The sequence below is a fragment of the Podarcis melisellensis genome (genome assembly GCF_964234715.1).
Source record: "Podarcis melisellensis genome assembly, chromosome: 9".
Taxonomy (NCBI): Eukaryota; Metazoa; Chordata; class Lepidosauria; order Squamata; family Lacertidae; genus Podarcis; species Podarcis melisellensis.
In genome coordinates this window covers 35,448,805-35,469,576 of record NC_138541.1, presented here as the reverse complement: position 1 = coordinate 35,469,576, position 20,772 = coordinate 35,448,805, and the positions used below count along the sequence as shown (strand labels likewise).

The 20,772-nt window shown below is 41.7% G+C and overlaps 1 protein-coding gene and 1 long non-coding RNA gene across 3 annotated transcripts in view; one reads left to right on the top strand and one right to left on the bottom strand.

The window, feature by feature from the left end:
- Window positions 1-3,236, top strand: part of LOC309378250 — a 33,661-nt gene extending 30,425 nt beyond the window's left edge. For both annotated transcript variants that reach the window (XR_014171946.1, XR_014171947.1), the window contains one exon: window positions 2,338-3,236. This is a non-coding gene — a long non-coding RNA (uncharacterized lncRNA). The remainder of the gene's footprint in view (window positions 1-2,337) is intronic.
- Window positions 1-19,842, bottom strand: part of IL15 (interleukin 15) — a 77,659-nt gene extending 57,817 nt beyond the window's left edge. Inside the window, exon 1 of the mRNA XM_081926256.1 lies at window positions 19,768-19,842. The gene's annotated coding sequence lies outside the window, so the exon portion shown is untranslated. The remainder of the gene's footprint in view (window positions 1-19,767) is intronic.
- Between the last annotated feature and the right edge of the window lie 930 nt (window positions 19,843-20,772).

Sequence of the window (20,772 nt, the reverse complement as noted above, 5' to 3'; positions counted from 1 at the left end):
GAAAGCTAAATGAGTCTGCAAAAAAGAAAGATGAATGTGTGCTGCTGAGGTCTACAAACACAAGAATAGGTCAGATAACAACACAAACTGAGGAATTATTTTCTTATAGCAGCAGTCAATTGCACCCTGGTGGTTTTCAAACAAAAAAAAGTGGACAATGATGAACAATACACAAGGTTTCAAGCTTTTGGGCTACATTTTATGAATATTTCACACTTGTCAAATATAGTACAAAGCATCATTTTAAAAATAATAATAAATGGCTTCCTTTGGAAGCAGCAAGTACAACAAAGCAAAGAACGTAAGTCGTATCCACATGGGTGAAGTACAGTTTACACATCTCCAAATTACTGAGACAAAACTGTAACAAACCTCCTATTCAGCTCAAATTACTGAGGCTTTCTTGGAAACAGTGATACTTACAAATGCCTTTTCCTTCATGTCAGTGGGCTACATTTCAAATTATATATACAGTGGTACCTCGGGTTACATACACTTCAGGTTACATACGCTTCAGGTTACAGACTCTGTTAACCCAGAAATAGTGCTTCAGGTTAAGAACTTTGTTTCAGGATGAGAACAGAAATCATGCTCCGGCGGCGCGGCGGCAGCAGGAGGTCCCATTAGCTAAAGTGGTGCTTCAGGTTAAGAACAGTTTCAGGCTAAGAACAGACCTCCGGAATGAATTGAGTACTGAACCCGCGGTACAATGTATTTTGGAAAGTTGTTCGCCATGTATCTGGACACCTCTTAAAATATCATAACCAATTTTGCATGGTGGTTTGTCAGAGCAAGGGGCAAGTTTTCATCTATATTGGGATACAATTGGATGCCAATTTGAACCAAGATGGCAGGCAGACTGAGCCTTTCTAAACTGCACTGATTGTTTTCTCAGCCTACGTGAGCAATGTCAGGTATGAGTCATCCAGTATTATATTTATAAGCTGCTTCATTATCCTATTAACATTGCAAAGGTGCCTTCATTGTACTGTTTTCAGTATCTACTAAAATGCTTTTGTCTTGGCAAGCCTACCTAGACATGTAATTTTATTATGTATATTTGGGGTTTTTTAAAGCCTTTTGTTTTCTTATTACTATTTATACTATTTTATGTAAGCTGCTTACTTGATTTATGTAATTTGATTAAGTGGTCCATAAATCTTGTTAAATAAGTAAAATAAATACCTCCTAAGTGGTGCACAACAAACGAACAAAAATCCAGTCAAAGGAAATAGCACACATACACATATATACAAGACTGAGCAGCAAAGAAAACATTAACTAAATCAGCAAAAAGAACAAGCATCAGCAGAAAAACAATACAGTTCACTGGGACCTGTGGGGAGGAATGTCTTCACTAGCCAGCAAAAGATGAATAAGGAAGGGCTAAGAGGAGCCTCCCTTCGGGAAAGTAGTTCCATCCACAGTGTGAATACTGCAACCCAGAAGGCTTGGCCTGGTCACACTCAACCCAGACATTTAAAGTCCATGGTTTTCCCCAAAGAATCATAAGAATAGTAGTTTGTTAATGGCGCTGTGAACTGTAGCTCTATTGAGGGGTAAACTGCAGTTCCCAGTACTGTACAGTCGTACCTCAGCTCCTGAACACCTTGGGAGTCGAACGTTCTGGCTCCCAAACGATTGAAAACCAGAAGTGAGTGTTCCGGTTTTCGAATGTTCATTTGGAAGCCAAATGTACGACGGGGCTTCCGCGGCTTCCGATTGGCTGCAGCAGCTTCCTGAAGCCAATCAGAAGCTGCGCTTTGGAAGTTGAACGTTTCAGAAGTCAAACAGACTTCCAGAACAGATTCTGTTTGACTTCTGAGGTACGACTGTATTTGGGGGCGGTGGGGTGTCAGGTGTTTTTAATGTGCTTTAAATGCATGGTACAGCCAACAACACTTCAAGCATTGGTGTGATATAGAAGAAGCCCTCCTGTAAATCATATGAGGACAGGCAGACACTTAATATTCTAGTCCCAAGTACTAAGGGATGTGGAGGTAATAACCAGCACTTTAAATTAGGCTTGGAAACAAACTGGGCACTAATTATATGCAAAATGATATGCAGAAATACCCCAAACCAAAGCAACATAAATTATACATATAAAAGAGTCAAACCCTGTGCGGTATTATATTTCTGCCACATAGTTTTAAAAATATATTAATACATAAATAGTTGTACAGAGTTACCGGTATATGCCTTGTTGTATGTATCTGTTTATTTGCTGGTTGCTTTTGGAAACCGAGCATACATGTATACAATATATGAATAATATTGTACATATAATAGCGCGTGCACATATATATAATATGAGATCATTCTTTCTTATTTTAGCGGAACTGTGAAAAATATGTAGATAAGTCTGACATCAAGATGTTCAGAAAATTCCAGGCATGACCTCATTCAGCTGAACCTTCTTGAACACATGAAGAATGGAAGTGGAGCCAGTGGGAACAAGGACACTAGACTTGTGTGTGGCCTCCTGCCCTTTTCCCTCACTTGAACCCCACGCAGACGCCCAACGGTCGCTCTAGAGACCAAGCATTATTCCCAAGCCACTTAATCAGCATTTGGAAAAAACTGGGGCTAGGTTCCAAAGCAAAGGTAGGCACCTTTTAAGGCCCTTGATTTCAGGGGACTTAATTTCATCAGTCTTCAGATTGTGGTCATGAATTGTAATTGGCTACTTAAGGCAGGAAAAAATGATTGTGGTATGGTTTGGCCATGAAGATTGATCTTGCCAGCTAACCTTGGGTGGCAATGCAGGAGGATGTTACATTATTCATTCCTTAATCCTGGACTTCCTATGAAAATGAAGTCTTGGCTCACTTTCCAGGAGGCTCTACCAGTGTTGGGTTCATAAGGACACATATAACCAGCATAGCAGTGAAATGGAAGAAGCTGCTGATATTTGCAGCCTCTTCAATTGGCGAGCAAATTTGTTGCTTGTCTTCAATGCCAGCCTCCTCTAAAATATGGTGACATCTTTTTTTATGCAAAGTGAGAGCAGCTAACTGCCATCTCCCCTGCATAAATGTGTCCCACACAATACATCAATTATCGGTAAAAAGTGGCTGATATAAGAACCCTGTTGAATATACTAGCACTCTCTGTAACGAAAAATATATATGTAAAAATTCATTGGTGTTTCTGTAAGGTCGCTCATCTTTGATTTAACAGATGCGGAAAAGGCCAAGAAAGTTGGTAAATCAACTGTCAATGAGAGGGAAGAAATTGTTACACTAAAATTTAAAAAAAGTTGAGCTGTTGAAGTTCTCTTGTATCAAATATACAGTGCCTATTGCCTTGCAATTACCATATTCTCTGGCCTCTTTCCTCGTTTATCATACACATAAGGTGATTATTCTGAGCTCTGCAATTCAGCATGCTGTATTTTCAGGAACTAGGTTGCCAAGCCATGTCTGAGGAGCCTCCAGAGCCTTAAACAGCTGCATGGCAGGGAGAAGTTTGGCAAATAATTGCTTTGCTAAAGTGGACACGATCCTGCCCTTTGCATTCCTTCCCATAAAGCAATGTCGATTCAGAATCTGAGAGGGCAGAGGGAGACCAGTTGCCAGGCAGTTCCACTTCCCTCATGTCTTCTTTCCTCACACTTGTCAGGCTTCAAAGCCCCATCTCCCCTATTGACAATGAGAGCTGTCAGTCTTATGAAGCATCTCCTTCCAAAGAAAGCAGGAAACAGCCAATGCATGCTCAGTACATTGTCTTTATGGCATATTTTGTCCCACTCTTTAAATGCAGCTTCTTTTTTAATTCCATCCTTAGTTCAAGGAGCTCGGGGTGGCAAACATTGTTCCTCCTCTTGTCTCAGAACACCTGGATAACATAGTTGTTAGAGCATGAGACTCTTAATCTCAAGGGCATGGGTTTGAGCCCCATGCTGGGCAAAAAGATTCCTGCTTTGCAGAGGATTGGACTAGAGGTTTCTCATGCTCCCTTCCAACTCTACAGTTATATGATCCACAACAGCCCTTTGCAGCTGGCTAGGCTATGAGTGAGTGGTCCATTGTCACCCAGCGTGAGGTGTGGTTTGAAGTGCCCAGAGCCACCACAGTCCCATGAAACTAGTTGTGCAGTTTTCTGGATCTGGGTCACTGTTTATTCGGGGCAGAATGAGTTGCCATTTGTTTGGCAGGCAGCATTGATTATTTTTCTTTTCATGAACAGCATTGCACCCAACCTGGTCTACTCAGTAGCTATTTCCCTAAAATATTCCGTTTGCAGAGTCTTTTCCTCCTGGCCTATGCTCACATTATCCTTCTGGATTAAGAAAAATAAATAGGAAAAGGTGGGGGGACCTTGCGGGTGACAAGTTTCAAGTCACAGATTTATTCTGTAAATATTATGGCAGAGACTGTGGCAAGGAAAACACCAGGAGGGAAAACTAGATTTCCTGCTGCTATTCAGCCTAGTCACAATAGTTCGGGTAGATTACATGTACTCAGCTCCTATCTTTGCAGTTGGGAATTTGCTTAAAAAATACATTTTCTTTCTCCCCCTTGAAAGGTTTTAGGGCAAAGCAGGTTATTCCACGCTTTTGGCGAAACAAGTGTTTCCACACAGATAACGTATTCTGCATACTATAACATTTTCTAATCATGTCTGGCCTTTCCAGAACTGTATGAGGGGAAATGAGAAAATGTGAGCAGTCTTTGAACTGGTACATTTTAGTTGGACTCACAGCACTTAATTCTTTATTGTATGATTTATATCCCATCCTTCATCATGAATATTCCCAGGGTGGGTATCAACCATTTAAAATGCAAGGGGAACAGAAATAAGAACCCCATTACAACAGTCAAACTATCATGTAACTCTTAATGGCCAAGGTGCCAACTTTATAGGCAGCATATGTTGTTGTTGTTGTTGTTATTTATTATTTATTGAATTTATATCCCATCTTTCCTACAAAAGGAACCCAGGGTGGCAAACTCACCACCATTTCAAAAACAAAACAGCTAGACAGTAAAAATATTATAAAAACAATTATAATTAAAAACATCTAGAAAAACTTTGAGAACGCTGAAAAACATCCCAAAATGCCTTGTGGAAGAGAAAAGTCTGCGGCTGGTGCTGAAAGATGGGTGGTGTTGGCACTACTGGTGGCATCAGCATGCATGCATGCCAAGTGTGTTGGAGAATGCTGCTTGTTTATTTATTGAAATTTTGTCCAAGGAACTTAAGGTGGCGTACATAATAAATAATAATAATAATAATATTTATTTATACCCCGCCCTCCCCGGCCAGAGCCAGGCTCAGGGCAGCTAACACCAGTAAAATTACAGTAAAAACATAATAGGAGGGGAAAAACCGCAATTTAAAATACAGGTTAAAATACAATTTAAAATGCAGCCGCATTTTAAAAGTAGCTCATAGATCAAAACCATAAGGGGAGGAAACATAAGGGTCAGACTGAGTCCAAACCAAAGGCCAGGTGGAATAGCTCTGTCTTGCAGGCCCTGCGGAAAGATGTCAAGTCCCGCAGGGCCCTAGTCTCTTGTGACAGAGCGTTCCACCAAGTCGGGGCCAGTACTGAAAAGGCCTGGGCGCTAGTTGAGACCAATCTAATCACCTTGCAACCTGGGACCTCCAAAATGTTGTCATTTGTGGATCTTACATGTGCCTCCTGCTCCTCCTCACTGAATCCCCACAATGACCATGTGAGGAAGGTTAGGCTGAGAGGTAATAGTGACTGGCCTAAGGTAACCCAATGTGCTTCAGGGCTGAGGCGGGATTTGAACCCTGGTCTCCCACATCCTGCAGATGGTGACAGCAGTCACGAAATTAAAAGACACCTGCTCCTTGGGAGAAAGGTGATGGCAAACCCAGACAGGATCTTAAAAAGCAGAGACATCACCTTACCAACAAAGGTCCATATAGTTAAAGCCATGGTTTTCCCAGTAGTGATGTATGGAAGTGAGAGCTGGACCATCAAGAAGGCTGATCGACGAAGAATTGATGCTTTTGAATTACAGTGCTGGAGGAGACTCTTGAGAGTCCCATGGACTGCAAGAAGATCAAGCCTGTCCATTCTGAAGGAAATCAGCCCTGAGTGCTGGACAGATCCTGGAAGGACTGCAAGGACAGATCCTGAAGCTGAGGCTCCAATATTTTGGCCACCTCATGAGAAGAGAAGACTCCCTGGAAAAGACCCTGATGTTGGGAAAGATTGAGGGCACAAGGAGAAGGGGACGACAGAGGATGAGATGGTTGGACAGTGTTCTCGAAGCTACAAACATGAGTCTGACCAAGCTGCGGGAGGCAGTGGAAGACAGGAGTGCCTGGCGTGCTCTGGTCCATGGGGTCACGAAGAGTCAGACATGACTAAACGACTAAACAACAACAACTCCCACATCCTACTCAGACACTTCTAACCATTATGCCACACTGGTGCTTTCTCTTAGGCACTTTCTCCGGCTAGTTGCCTCAGTCCTGAATGTTAGCTGGTGGGGCCTAACACTAGGCCACGCGCTGCCCTGCATTTCTCTCTATCCTACAGCTAGTCTCTCCAGGTGAGGGAGCTCATTTCATTATTGGCTGCTTAGACTGCAGTCTCAGACACCTCCTGTAAGCAAGGCCCATTGGGTGTTTTCTGGCCGTGTGTCCTCCTTTCCTAGCCTCCTAACTCCCGTTTCTCTCTGACTACTAGAAGGTGTGGGACAAAGCCAAGCAAGTACCGCAAGGCACCCATAGCGCTTGGCACAGGGTTAATCCCTGGCGCTGAAAACATCTGCTGGGGCCAAGCCCTACCAAGGATTAAAGTCCCTGGAGTTAAAATAGAAACGTAGCTCGAGCTAAATTGTAAATGGCATTTCCCTCTGCCCTCAGCTAACTACAAATAAACAGATATATTTTAGAACATCTTCCTTAGACACATTTTCCAGCCAAGAAGAAAATGACACGGTGGGGAAATTGATGTTGCTCAGTTTGATCAGTCATTACTTTGGCTATGTTCACATCAGTGGCTTAAATCACAGCAAGGCCGTTCTCCCACCACCACCCCCGCTACGTTTCAAGTCACATTTGCACATTGCTGTACACACCAGGTGGGGGGGGGGACAAGAATGTCTTCACGTTACCTGTTTGGTATCCCCACACCTGCAGGCCCCCTAAATGCCTATTCATAAAGCTGTCTGTGCTTGCGTAACAGCTGTCTCCCTCAACTGTGAAGTAAATGTGGTTTACATTTTCAAATTGGATGGAAGCTGACTCGATGGAAAAACTCATCAAACAACAGTATTTCTCAAGAGACAACAGGATACATGTGGAGTGTGGTACCGTCATGTGCACACTGCTTCAAATGCCAGCTTGGAAGCAAACTGGGGCCAGAGTAAATTATACTATCTACACAGCCTTGGACCTAATTATTATGGTCACACTAGAAACAGTGTTACAGATCTGTGTACACACTATATATTTAAAGCAGTTTTAAAGTGTGCACCCCCCCCCAAAAAAAAACACCTCACAAAGGATCCTGGAAGCTGCAGTTTGTTAACCTCCCGCAGTTTGGGAATTCTAGCCTTGTGCAGGGTAAACTACAGTTCCCAGGATTTTTGAGGGTGTGCACTTTAAATCTGCTTTAAATGTATGGTTTGTATTCCTTTAAATCTCAAGGAGCCAGTGCTTTTTTCCAGGGGCCACTCAAGGGACCGGCACTGTGTGTGTGAAAAAGTGTGGCACTTTATTGTAACAACTTCATGGTGAGTACAGGCATCTACAGTGGTACCTCAGGTTACATACACTTCAGGTTACAGACTCCGCTATCCCAGAAATATTACCTCAGGTTAAGAACGTTTGGCCTATTGCTCTCCGTCATAGGATGACATGGCATCCAGCCAGGTGAGGTGGGAAAATGCCCACCTGTTTGTCTCTTTGGCAACAGAGCTCACTCTTTGGACATGTAAATAGCTGTACAGTGGTACCTCAGGTTACATACTCTTCAGGTTACATACGCTTCAGGTTACAGACTCCGCTAACCCAGAAATATTACCTTGGGTTAAGAACTTTGCTTCAGGATGAGAACAGAAATTGTGCTCCGGCAGTGCGGCGGCAGCGGGAGACCCCATTAGCTAAAGTGGTGCTTCAGGTTAAGAACAGTTTCAGGTTAAGAACGGACCTCCGGAACGAATTAAGTACTTAACCCGAGGTACCACTGTATTTTTCTAGAAAAACAACAACACTGCAAGGAGCATTTGCATTAGGAGAGTTCAAGGAGGAAATGACCCCCAGGTTCCCTTTCGACTCTACAATTCTATGATTCTCCCTCTCCCCTCGGACTGTGGGCCTGATCATACCACACACACACACACACACACCTCTGTCTCATATAGTTTATGCCTCGTTGGTAAACCTTGGTGGTGTCACTGCAAACTGGAGTTGAGGACTCACATGATGCAGAGGTGTAGCTGGGGTAGGTGGGGGTACAGGGTGCACTGGGCATCATACCACGGGGGGGGGACTTACCCCATGGGCAGCTCACCCCGCCCCCAGTGCTCCCGAACAGTTAGCTACGCCGCTGACATGATGGAACGTTTCTGACTCTGGTGTGCAAAACCAATTCCATCCAAACAGAAAACTTAGCCACCAGATGTCAAGGAAATATACAACTATTTGACTTTTAGAAGACATCTGAAGGCAGCCCTGTTTAGGGAAGTTTTTAATGTTTGACGTTTTATTCTGTTTAATATTCTGTTGGGAGCTGCCCAGAGTGGCTGGGGAAACCCAGCCAGATGGGCGGGGTATAAATAATAAATTAATAAATTATTATTAGTATTATTAGTATTATTATCATCATCATCATCAGAGAGAAGGGTATGTGTGAACCACCCTGTGATCCTCAGATGAAGGTTGATGTACAAATGAATGAATGAATGAATGAATGAATGAATGAATGAATGAATGAATGAATGAAATAACTGTTTCCCGATAGTTATCTATCTGGAATTGTTGTTGCTGTTGTGTTTTAATAGAGTAACATCCAGCCAGGTGAACTCTCATCTGCAATCTGGAGGGGTGCAGCCCCGATTCAGGTGCTTCCATGAGCGACTACTCAACAGTAGGGGTTCCTTCTTAGAAGAGCATCCTCAGCTCGCAATTGTTCTCTCCAAGAACCTGTCTTTGGTCAAACTCCAACAGCCTCCCCATGCGCCATTCAAAGTGGCCTTTTTGGCAAAGCACATTGCCAAACAGGATGATATATCATTGTTTATTTTTGGGATGTGTGGGAGCATGCTGGGCATAACAAGAAAATGTATTATTTTTAGAGAAGGCATTGACAAACTATTCTCCACTTTCATGCTTCAGGATTCCTCGTCCCTTTTAATAAACAACAACAGTAGAGAAGGCACAGAGATGTTCTGCATACAAATCAGGAGAGCAGCAGCAAAGATCTTTCATCCCTGCCCTTAATCTTCATGGCACTTTATTGCTCCAAAGACACAGAATATAATTCTTTTATTATTTCCCAAATTACAGTATGCTACGCATGCAAATCTGGCTTCCTAGAGAAAAGTCGTTTATTTGTGGTGGGCAAATGCTGTTTCCCCATCGTCGTGTGGGAGGAAAGTTTGGTGCTTTTGCACCCGAGGCACTCAGCTCCTGTAACAATGATACAACTGGAAATGAGAGAATCTCCTCTGAGCTAGCAGCTCATGATAGCGAAGCCAATTCATTTTCAATATCAGCGATATTGACACATGAAGTGGCTTGTGGTTAGGGTACAAAGCATATCACAAAACTCTCAAATGTTTCAGTGTGCAGGCGGAGGGATTAAATAGAAGAAAATGTCAAGTTCACAAAAGTTCACAAGAAAAAGGAAGGAAGTCGGTGATGTCACCCATTGTTGAAGCAGCAGAGACATGTGCAGAGTTTGGCACAGCCACTTGGTTCTGTTTGTTTTCCTACCACAGCTCAACTGTAGCATGCAATTCTAGGAAGAGGACAAAATCAAAGTTGTGCACAGTCTGAACTTCCATAGCAAGCTTAGAGTGGAGAGTTCAGGTCCTGTGCATCTCTGCACAGATTTGGAGCTCTGAATTGGTTCTTGGAATCCACAGCAATGAATGCACTCACCCATTTTGTTCTTCTCTTGTTTTTTGCAAACTTGATTTCCCCCTCAATATAGTTTTGCTCCCTGAAAAATCAAAAACAGTTCAATAATAAAGGGCACCAAACAGAGCACTCACCTTATGTGCCTTTCAAAATATCCTCTTACTGTATTTTGTTTATTTAAAAGCATTTATAAACCAATTAACATTTTTAGCAATCTAGCGGGTCTGTATAGGGGCAGGCAGTCTTTCAGGTAACCTGATCCCAAGTTGTTCATGAATTTATATGTTCAGAATAAGACCTTGAACATGACCCAGGAGCTGATTTGCACCCATTGCAGTTCCCTCAGCACATGTGTAAGATGCGAGCATCCAGGAGTTTTATTTGCTTATTTATTCAGACTTGTTGCACCAATACTTGTTGGTATTGCTTAGTTCCTTCTGTTTCTGTGGTGGAAGCTTTGTGGTTTCCGCTTTTCAATTTAATACCAAAATTGCCATTAACGGTTGTGGCAAGACTGTTGTTTACTTGCTTGGCTGCAGTAGTTTCTACCATTGACCACCTATGCTGAACAGAACATCTAAGACTCATGGTAACTCTATCTAGCCACTCACTGAGCTTCTGCGTAGCATGCCTTGCAACCACAATAGCTGATAGCACAAATGCATACACAATGGCACAGGTTAAAAAGGAAAGGAAAGCTCTTCAGATTGTTTCCCCAACATGATGCTGCCACCACATGCTAGCTAGCAGAATGCCCAGTCCCACACAATTCCCATAAGCATCATGCTTTAAAAAGTGCTGTGGACCCAATCCATGTACTGCTCGTGCACACAATAAATTCATTTCTGTGATCATGGAATTGTAAAATTGGAAGAGACCCCCAGAGTCATCAAGTCCAATCCCTTACAAGGCAGGAATCACAGCTAAAGAATCCTTGACAGATGGCCATCCAACCACTGCTTTAACACCTCCAAGGATGGAGAGTCCACCACTTTCCAAGGTAGTCCGTTCCACTGTTGAACAGCTGTGATTGTCAGAAAGTTACTTCTAATGTTTAGGCATAATCTCCTTTCTTGTAATTTGAATCCATTGGTTTGGGTCCTCCCCTCTGAAGCAGCAGAAAACAAGCTTGCTCCACCTTCCATGTGACAGCCCTTCAGATATTTGAAGATGGTGCTACATATGAGTACAGGATATATAAAGCAATAAGCTGCTTTTTTTAATAAAATAAAACCCAAAACCTGTGAAATTCATATCCACTGTTGACTTAATATTGGCTGAGTTAATCAATACCAGCCAATGCGCACAGTAAGATGTTATTATCTCCCAGCCTCTTGAGAGTCATAGTTTGTTTGTCAGAGATGTGTGGGCAGTCCGGCAAGGGAAAGGGCTTCATCTATTGCCAAGAATAGACCAACATTCTTTTTCAGCATCTAGCATACAGTTGTGCGAACTCCTGTCTTCTAGTGGCAATCTAATGGCAAGAAACTCCAGAAGTGCCTGCACTTATACAGGTTTGGGCTTTGTTGAAATGAAGGTCAATGGAGACTGTAGTGTCTTCAGGATATATGGTTTGATTTACACCTACACACAGCCCGAACATAGGATGGAGGAGCTCAAAGCATCAACACTTCAACAGATCTTGTTTCCCTATTAGGTTTCCAGGGAAGCCTCAAGTCACAGCTTTATGTCCTGCACAGAACATGACACATCTTTGTGTCTCTATCTTCCAGCACCAGCCAAACCTGACACACACAGCCCCATTTGGCCTATTGCTCTCCGTCATAGGATGACATGGCATCCAGCCAGGTGAGGTGGGAAAATGCCCATCTGTTTGTCTCTTTGGCAACAGAGCTCACTCTTTGGACATGTAAATAGCTGTACAAAACTGGCTGGCTAAGGCCATTACATGAACAAAGAAACTGGTCTCAGTGGTTCAACAGTTTCTTCCACTGCATTCCAAAACTTTACCAGATACAGAATCACAAGCTTGGAAGCAACCCACGGATATAATCCAGGCTGACCCCCAAACCTGCTTCTAAAAAACCCCTGTAAAATTCCACTCCACTGTTGACTCATGGCTCGTCCACACTTCCACTTGTGCCTAGTTGAAAACGTACAGGTGTGATTAACCACTTGACCCATGATTTCTAGACATGGATCCAAGCTGTTTCCCCCTTGCCCCACTCCTTTCCAAGGGAAAACCCACTCTTTAATGCCTCATATCTTCCAAATAAGTATGCAAAGGATTGCAGATCTGGAGCTAGAAGTGTTCCACGCATACTTTCCTTACAACTGAGATTCAGAGGGCTACATTTTGCTTACCTCTAAGAAAAGTTGCATCTCTGAGCTGCTGTCTGTGAACATGGCTGCAGGCATTCACACTGCCACATGACATGGATGATGGTGACCTGTCTTGAAATCCAAACAGTTTTAGTTTACAGCATTTATGTTTATGCCATTGTGGAGGTGCTGATGGAGGAGCATTTTGCAAGACTTCTCTCTAGCCCCTGCTGAGAGAGCTCTTTATTCCCCATATATCTAATCACGAATCAGTTTAAACTTCAAAAGGTACTTAGGTAAAGATATACAAGTAGGTTAATGATTAAAATGATCTGATGCAAATCTCTGGGACTTAGATATAGATCTAAGCACTTGGTGCATGTGTGATATATAGATATAGAGACAGATAGATAGATAAAGCACACACACATAACTTGTACTTCAAAGAAAAGCAGTATTAAAGTTCTCACAAGGAAGATAATTGCTTGAAAGCCTGGGAAAGGAGGCGGGGGGAGGGGGAGAATCATCAGTCCCCACCAGCAGCAGATGAATTTTGCAATTTTACTTCCTCATAAACACTCAAGAGAAGGAGCAATGTATTTGCAAGCAATGAGCCGCACTTTTTCATTAACTTCTTGTCAGCCACTGTTTTCAAAGATCCTCATTTGTCCTCAGAGAGTTTAGCTTTACATGCAGCGCCACTGTAGTCACCTGCTGAGCTTGGGCAGAATTGGTAAGGAAGAGAGACATCTAAAGGCACATCAAGGAAATGAGCTGCTGCCGTACAGATCCATTGCCTCTCCTCTGCTTTCAGCATCCCCTTTTAAATGATAATCAGAGGAGGCTTCATTGTTTCACCAGAAGTGAAGCAGATTCACACAAAATAAGCCGCGTTGTACCTTGTAACGGAGAGACAAGGCAATGACTTGAACAACTCAGCTTCATCTCCTGAGATGCATCAAACAAATGACATCTTTTGAGCTGTGATCCCCTTTTAATTTTACAGACCATGCACGGAGCACTTTATCATCCTTACCTCTTTTATTTTCACAAATTCACATTGAAATGAGTCACCACTGTCCCCAATGGACAGCTGGGACAGAGTTGGAGCGTCTCCCCTGCCATTTCCATGCATGGAAGCTGACCCAACCAGCAGTTAAGTCCTACAAATGCTGGAGTGACAACAGCATCATCGCCCATCCCTGAGGGCAGAAGCCCCATGGGAGATTTGGGGGCTCACAGGAACATTAGATGGATTTGTGGGGGTGGGTGAAGTGTTTGGACTTTCTTGTTTCCCCAATTATATCATTAGGAATGGTAAGAGGACTTCAGAATTTCGTTCCTAACTGAACCAAGGAGAGTTTGCCCAAAGTAAACTAATCTCCCTAGCACAGAACCTGAAATTTTCTTTCTCCCAAGAAGCAGGGAGATTCAACAATATAATCAACATAGTTTGAGGTCTGAGGTTGAGGTCAGCGGGATGTTGCAACCTCCTTGACAACTTTGGGAATGGGAGGGTGGAAGAGGCAAAGCAATCTAACAGAACTAAATTGCAGCACTTTAGAAATAATTCAGATGCAAAAATTCTCCTCCTTCCTGTAGCTATTACACTCCTTAAAGGTTTGTTGTATATTTAGCAAAGCAGCTTGAACTGTAATGGATAATTTAGTTTCAAATGATCTAGCAAACAGGAAAAATGGAAAGGCAAAACCAAAAGAAAAGGACATTTGTTTAAGCATTCATGTGTTACCTAATTTTGTTTTAATTGACTTTTTGAAGAACACTGTATATTCCTTTCCTCAGAAATGCAAGCTGGAGCATTATATAGCAGCATCATTATGAAAGTTGTTTTATGCAAATTAGCGGTCACAGCTAGTGCACATTCTGTCAGTCTCAAAAAAAGGAGGAGAAACTGTGAGTTGGAGCCTCAGCAAGATCAGTCCAGCTCATTCATTACTTTTCTCATGTAGTGCTTTATCTAGGTAGGTAGGTATTAATATCTATGTGCACGGTACAGTACTGCAAGGGTGGAGAACCTGTCACCCTCCAGATGTTGAACTCCAATTCCCACCATCCCTCACTCCAATCCCGGTGGACTAGGGTTAGTGGGAGTTATAGTCCAGCAACAACTGGAGAGTCACAGGTTCATCACCTCTGCTTTACAATGTATGCAATGATAGGTAACATGAGAAGAATATGTGATTATTTCATTTACATATACCTAGAGTTTGTTATGCTATGGTTTGGGGTTTTGCTTGTTATTCTTAAAGCTTCATGAAACAGATGAGCACTATTCTCATAACTTAATTCAAATATTTAGTCAATATTGGAAGCCATAGCCAAATATGAAGAGGAATCAGTTGCCTGTGTACATGTTGCTTCACGAATGTAAACTCTTTATTCGGCATCAAAGAACATGCCTTCTGGATTAAGTAAGTATAGGAACACATTGACAACTGCACGTGCTGAAACTCTGTAAGAGTATAGGTCATAAATTGCAGCTTGGTTCTGTTTAATGCGTTTTCTTTTCTGGCTAATCAATATTGACACATCAATAAAGACAATCGAATGCTTGCTTTTAATATTTCAAAAGTCTGCTGTCTTTATTGACTTTGTACCTGTCATACTCAAGACAACAAGAAAACAGTCCCAGCTGGTGAGATTATTTGAAGTACGTTATATTACCAAAGGCAGGCAAAACAGTTTTTCTGATGTCACCACATTGTTTTAAAGTTTATTAGTTTTACAATCTATGGTTACTTCTGAGCCATACAAAAGGCAAATAAATTTCATCTGAAAGTGCATCTTAATTCTTGAGTTCTTGTTTAATTTGCTGCCTTAATATAATGCCACTATAACCCAACTTAATACAATGCCATTCCTTTTTAAGAAGCTACTTATTTATTTGGTAATTATCTTTTCCCATGACCATTAAAGGAGAGCAGAATCTTGCTTACTAAAATAAAATTCAATTTTTTTTTCAGAATTCTGTATACAAACCAGTTCTGGGTGTGGGAGCTGCATTGTACATGAAATCTATGGAAACATTTCTATAGCATTACCCTACCATTCATTTGAAGAGAAGCCGAACAATACCCAGTGCTCTAGGTTGTGGCATGTACCTTATTATATACTGCCTTGCACCAAGATAACCAAAAGACAATTTACAAAATAAAAACCAATACAATAAAGCCGAAGCGCAATAACAAATTAAAAATATGCAAAAATATATGCGCCTTTCTTATCAATCTGATCGAACTGACTTGAAGGATGCATGCCTGAACATTGCATCCTCCTCACACTGCCCTGTCAGTGGCCCCCTGAAAAATGTGCCTGGGGCCATTGCTCTGGCAGCCCCCCACTGCGCTTCTGTGCTTAGTAAAGAGAATAAGGTTTTGTTTCCCATGATCAGATGCTTTTAGTTTGGGGCTCCCAAGATTTCCTAGCTTAGGTCCTCCAGTTGCTTTAATCTGGATCTGGTTGCATGCAAATAAACTGGCACCACTTGCACGAAAAGATTTATCACTCTCCCCTCTTAAATATGCAGTAGACCTGGTCTGTTAACATTCACCCTCTGCAACCCAAATTAGAAGGTTGTTTACCTGGTAGAGTCCATAAAATGAATCAATGTGAAGAGCTAGTGTGGGTTATGTATCATGTAACATCAAGATAAGAAGATATAGTATATAAAAACAAAACAAAACCCCTGGTAAGATATTGGCACCATGGTCAATAGCATCGCTTGCAGACACTGAGGGTGATGTGCTCAGCTGCTGCTTGTGGGCTTTCCATGGGTATCTGGTTGGCCACTGTAAGAGCAGAGCGCTGGACCAGGTGGGTCTTTGGCCTGATCCACCAGGCTGTATGGGTTGAACTTAATCAGACAGGTGAGGGATGCATGGATGGGTGGAGGTTCAAGCATGATTACTTCATGCAGGGTGATTAAAATGTATGGAACATACCTTTAATTCACATTGGGATATGGATTCATTACATTTATTTACATTTCCTCTTGGTTACCATGTGTGGGACCTTCTCCCATTTTCATCCTCACAACAACCACCCTGTGGGGTAGGCTAGGCTGAGAGAGGGAGTATGCCTGTCCCAAGATCACACAGTGGAGTAACTTAACTAAAAACTACAATTACAGATAGGTAGCCGTGTTGGTCTGCCATAGTCAAAACAAAACAAATTCCTTCCAGTAGCACCTTAAAGACCAACTAAGTTAGTTCTTGGTATGAGCTTTCGTGTGCATGCACGAAAGCTCATACCAAGAGTTAGTTAGTTCTTGGTATGAGCTTTCGTGTGTATCTGAAGAAGTGTGCATGCACACGAAAGCTCATACCAAGAACTAACTTAGTTGGTCTTTAAGGTGCTACTGGAAGGAATTTTTTTGGTAAAAACTACAAGTGGGTTTACAGATATAAGGTGATATTCAGTGCTCCCATTCCACTAGCGCAAGAGTTGGTGCATCTGCAGAATGGAACTGTCTACTCCTGTTCCCTGAAACAGCAGCAGCAGCAGCACCCCCGCACCCTCAAAATTAGCTCCAGGGGGTTGGGGACTCTCGAGAGAAGAATTTGGGGTGGGGTGTGCAGGCAAAAGAAAAGAAACAGAAATGCTGCTATGCCACTGAGGCTGCTTTAGTTACAACCCATCTTTTAAATAAGATAAATTACGAATCAAATACAGGTACGGTAAGTCATTTTTGCAGTTTTCATCCATTCAGTAGGGTTTTGACCCCATCCAGAAAAAAGCAAAGCATGGTTAAGGTTGCCGGCATATAGAGGTTTTGCAAACTCATCAGCATTACTTATTTATGTCACAAAGGGAAAAATGTCACCCATTTGCTCATCTTTCTCCAGTTCTGACACTTCCTCAGGCTCTGGTGGCAGGTCAGGATTAATTAGCTCACTGATGTATTGATGCTACAGTTCCTTAGGCTATCCCTGCTTCAGATTGCTGCGCTACAGAGCATAGAGTGACAGCTATTGAAATTAAATGAATGTCACTTTTATCTCATGACCCTCCTCTTTGCTTCTTGAATGATTTTGTTAAAAAAAAAAACCTAGAGGGGAGATACTGAATCGCAAACAAGTATCATTTGCAATCATTTTACCATTGATTAAAACACATGTCAATATTAGCAGTCTCTAGTTACCTAAGCATCTAACACCCCAATTAATAAATGTGTCAGCTCCTGTTCTCTGTCTTTTGTAATTAAGTTCCATCAGGCATCCTCTTTCTGCTGTTCATCCATCCTACCATCATTGGCTGTCTCAGCAGAATTCAGGAAGAGTGATGTGGATTTGGAAACGGCTCTTCAGATGCAGCCCAATCACTAGTTCTGCCATCATCAGAAGTGCAGGGAACGGTGGCCTAGCAAAGGATTTCTCTGCGATAGCCCCTAAATTGTGGTACTCTCTCCCCACAAAGACTGGTCTGGCATCTTCCTTATACAGCTTCCATCTTAAAGAGACACTATTTTATACCGGCAGTTAACAGTTCTGGAATTTTTTTGTGGGAGCCACCTCTAATGGCTTGTTTAATCTCTACTTGTGCTGCTGTTTGATTAGAATCATGTTGTATATAAACTGCTTTATTTGCTTTTAGTTATATGATTATATTGCTTCAACCCACCCTAGAACCTTATGGTGGAGCTACCACAAAAAAGGCCCTTTTTCTGGTTGTTGCCCAATATACTCCTACAGGGAATGGTACAACCATGAGGGTCTCCCTTGATGACCTTAGTAAGTGGGCTGGTTTGTATGGAAGGAGGTGTTCTCTCAGATAACCTGGTCCCAAGTTGTATAGCGGCTTATAGGTTAATACCAAAATCTCAACCTAGGCCAAGTAACATTTCAGCAGCCAAAGCAGCACCTTTAAACAGTGGTGTTCTATGTCCACAGCTAGACATGCAGTTAGATAACTTAGCCATTGCATTCTGTGCTAGTGGCAGCTTCTGGAACCGAGGTAAAGCAAAGCAATGACCTGGCACAGAATAAAGCCAGCTTTCTATGTTGATGTCATAACATAGAATGTCATAACTTACAACCATAGAGTTGGAAGGGACCATGAGAGTCATCTGGTCCAACCACCGGCAATGCAGCAATCTTTTTGCCCAGCATGGTGCTTGACCCAACACCCTGAGATTAGGAGTCTCTTGCTGTTGCTATAAACTCCCTCCTGTGGAAGGTTTGTCAGCCCCTTCTTAACCAACTTTTCAACACTTGGTGAAGAATATCTTATTCTAGCCTTCTTTTAGTAGTAGCTAGCTTACCTGCCTGAGCAGTACATTATCCTGTTTGACTCTCCTGCTTTGATTGTTGTTATCTGTAATGCTGTTTTAATGGGAACGTATATTACATATATTAATTATGGATGTTTTAATGTTTTCAGTTTACTATGCATTTTAATTAGAGGTAGCTGTATTTCTATAATTGGTTTTGCTGTTGGCTTTGATTTGTTTGTGAACCACCTTGATATTTCTTCTTGAAATGAAAGGCAGTATATTATTTTCCTAGTAATAAGATTATTAATACTATTGTGTCATTGATCCTTTTGCTCGGATCTATTGCCAATTTTAGTTACGTTGCCTTGCCTACACTGCTAAAAAATGTATTTTGGAATGTTGACCTTTTTCAACTGTTATTTTTATTAGATTTTTAATTTTTGCTTTAAATGTTTCATTGCACACCACTTTTGGGAGCATTTGGGGAGGAGGTGACTCATAAATTCCAATACAAATAAGTCAACCCAACGGATTCAAGACTTGTAGACAAATCCACCAGACACTATATGTCTACAACCCCATGGAAACTGCTTGGCTTATATGCAAATATACAGGAACTACCATAAGAAAAAACTGTTACTTACACCTTTCTAAAACAGTATCCGCAGAGCGGCATAGACATATTGAGATAGAAACTTTGCATCAAATAAACTGGGACTTTCCGGTTCATTTCCTCCCTAGGTAATTCTACAGCCTCTGTTGTCAAGAATGCACCACAAGTACATCCGATAAAAATAGAAACAAGATGCTAGGAAATGGGGACATGTGGCCATAGGGAATATGCTTGTTTGTCCCAGTCCCATCTCTAGTTCCTTTAATGGGCCTGGAATGAACACAACATGTCTTCACCTGCAAGAACACTGTATCTTCAGGCAACTCAGAATGGCGTATTTCTCCATGAAAGCAAACCCTAATGACCATTATCTGTAAGAAAAGTGATGCCTGATGTTAAGAACTTCAGGCATAAACACAGCAAGCAAAATTAAGTAACTGTCACAATTGTATGGAAGAAGTTTTCATAAGTAGCAAAGGGAGGGAGTGGGGTGTGTGTGACTAATGATTTTAAGATTATTATTATTATTTAATTGGGAATAAGTTAAAAGGATGAGGCAACTTACCATTTTATCTAAGCGATGGTATATACTCTGTGAAAAACAAGTCCATGTTATTTCCCTCCTCAATACAGTTAATTCTATCAATCCACTTCAATATTTGTACTGTTGCTATCTTCACTATATTATGCTCAAAACCAAGAACACAAACAAGTTGTTGTTTATATGTTGGTTGCAAAATCTGGGCTTTCACTTCCTAGTATAGTCTATAAATGGAATGTGCTGTGTGTTGTGGCTTCAGCTCATTTTATTTACAGGCTGCCATGGCAAAAGCAGAAGAATAAATAGCTAAAAGGAACTCATCCTAGAGGGAGATAATCAGTGTAATATTATCTCAAAGCAAAATTCAACAATCCTTTACATTGATTAGGATAATTCATTCTTTTACATCAACAACCCTTGGCTCAGCCAGTGACAAAAATGTTATCTCATAATTGGAAAATTGAACCTAGAATATTGTGGGAATTTAATTCCATGGAGTTGGGTAGAAAAATAGAACATAGAAGGTGAACTAGCAGTTTATTAGCACTTTTGGAGATGTGAATACAGCCTCATACGTGCACCTGGGTTAAAAGCATTAGTCTTGCAGCGACTTCTTGCTGGGTCAGGTAAAGGAAAGACTAGTCAGCTGTTGCTGCATGAGGAATGCAATCCAATTTCATGTCCGCTGCAATATTGTACATCTAAGCTGCACACAACCAGTTTCTTATAGCCCTGTTGCACCATGGGCATTTCTTCTCTTATATACCACTCTTAACCCAAGTTCCGACACTGGAATATACCATGGGCATTAAGGATAGTGCATTCATAATCCACTCCAACGCATGGTGTTTATTGCACAGGCAATCCCAACCTGTAAGAACATAATAGCTATTCTCGTTGCAACAACCCTCGCTTCAAGCATGGGAAGAGTATCTGCCTCATGATTCAAAAGCAAGCATCCAAGAAGTTGGATTTGTATGTTAAAATATTTAGCATCCTCTTGTGTCGCTTTCCTATTGCATCCATCAA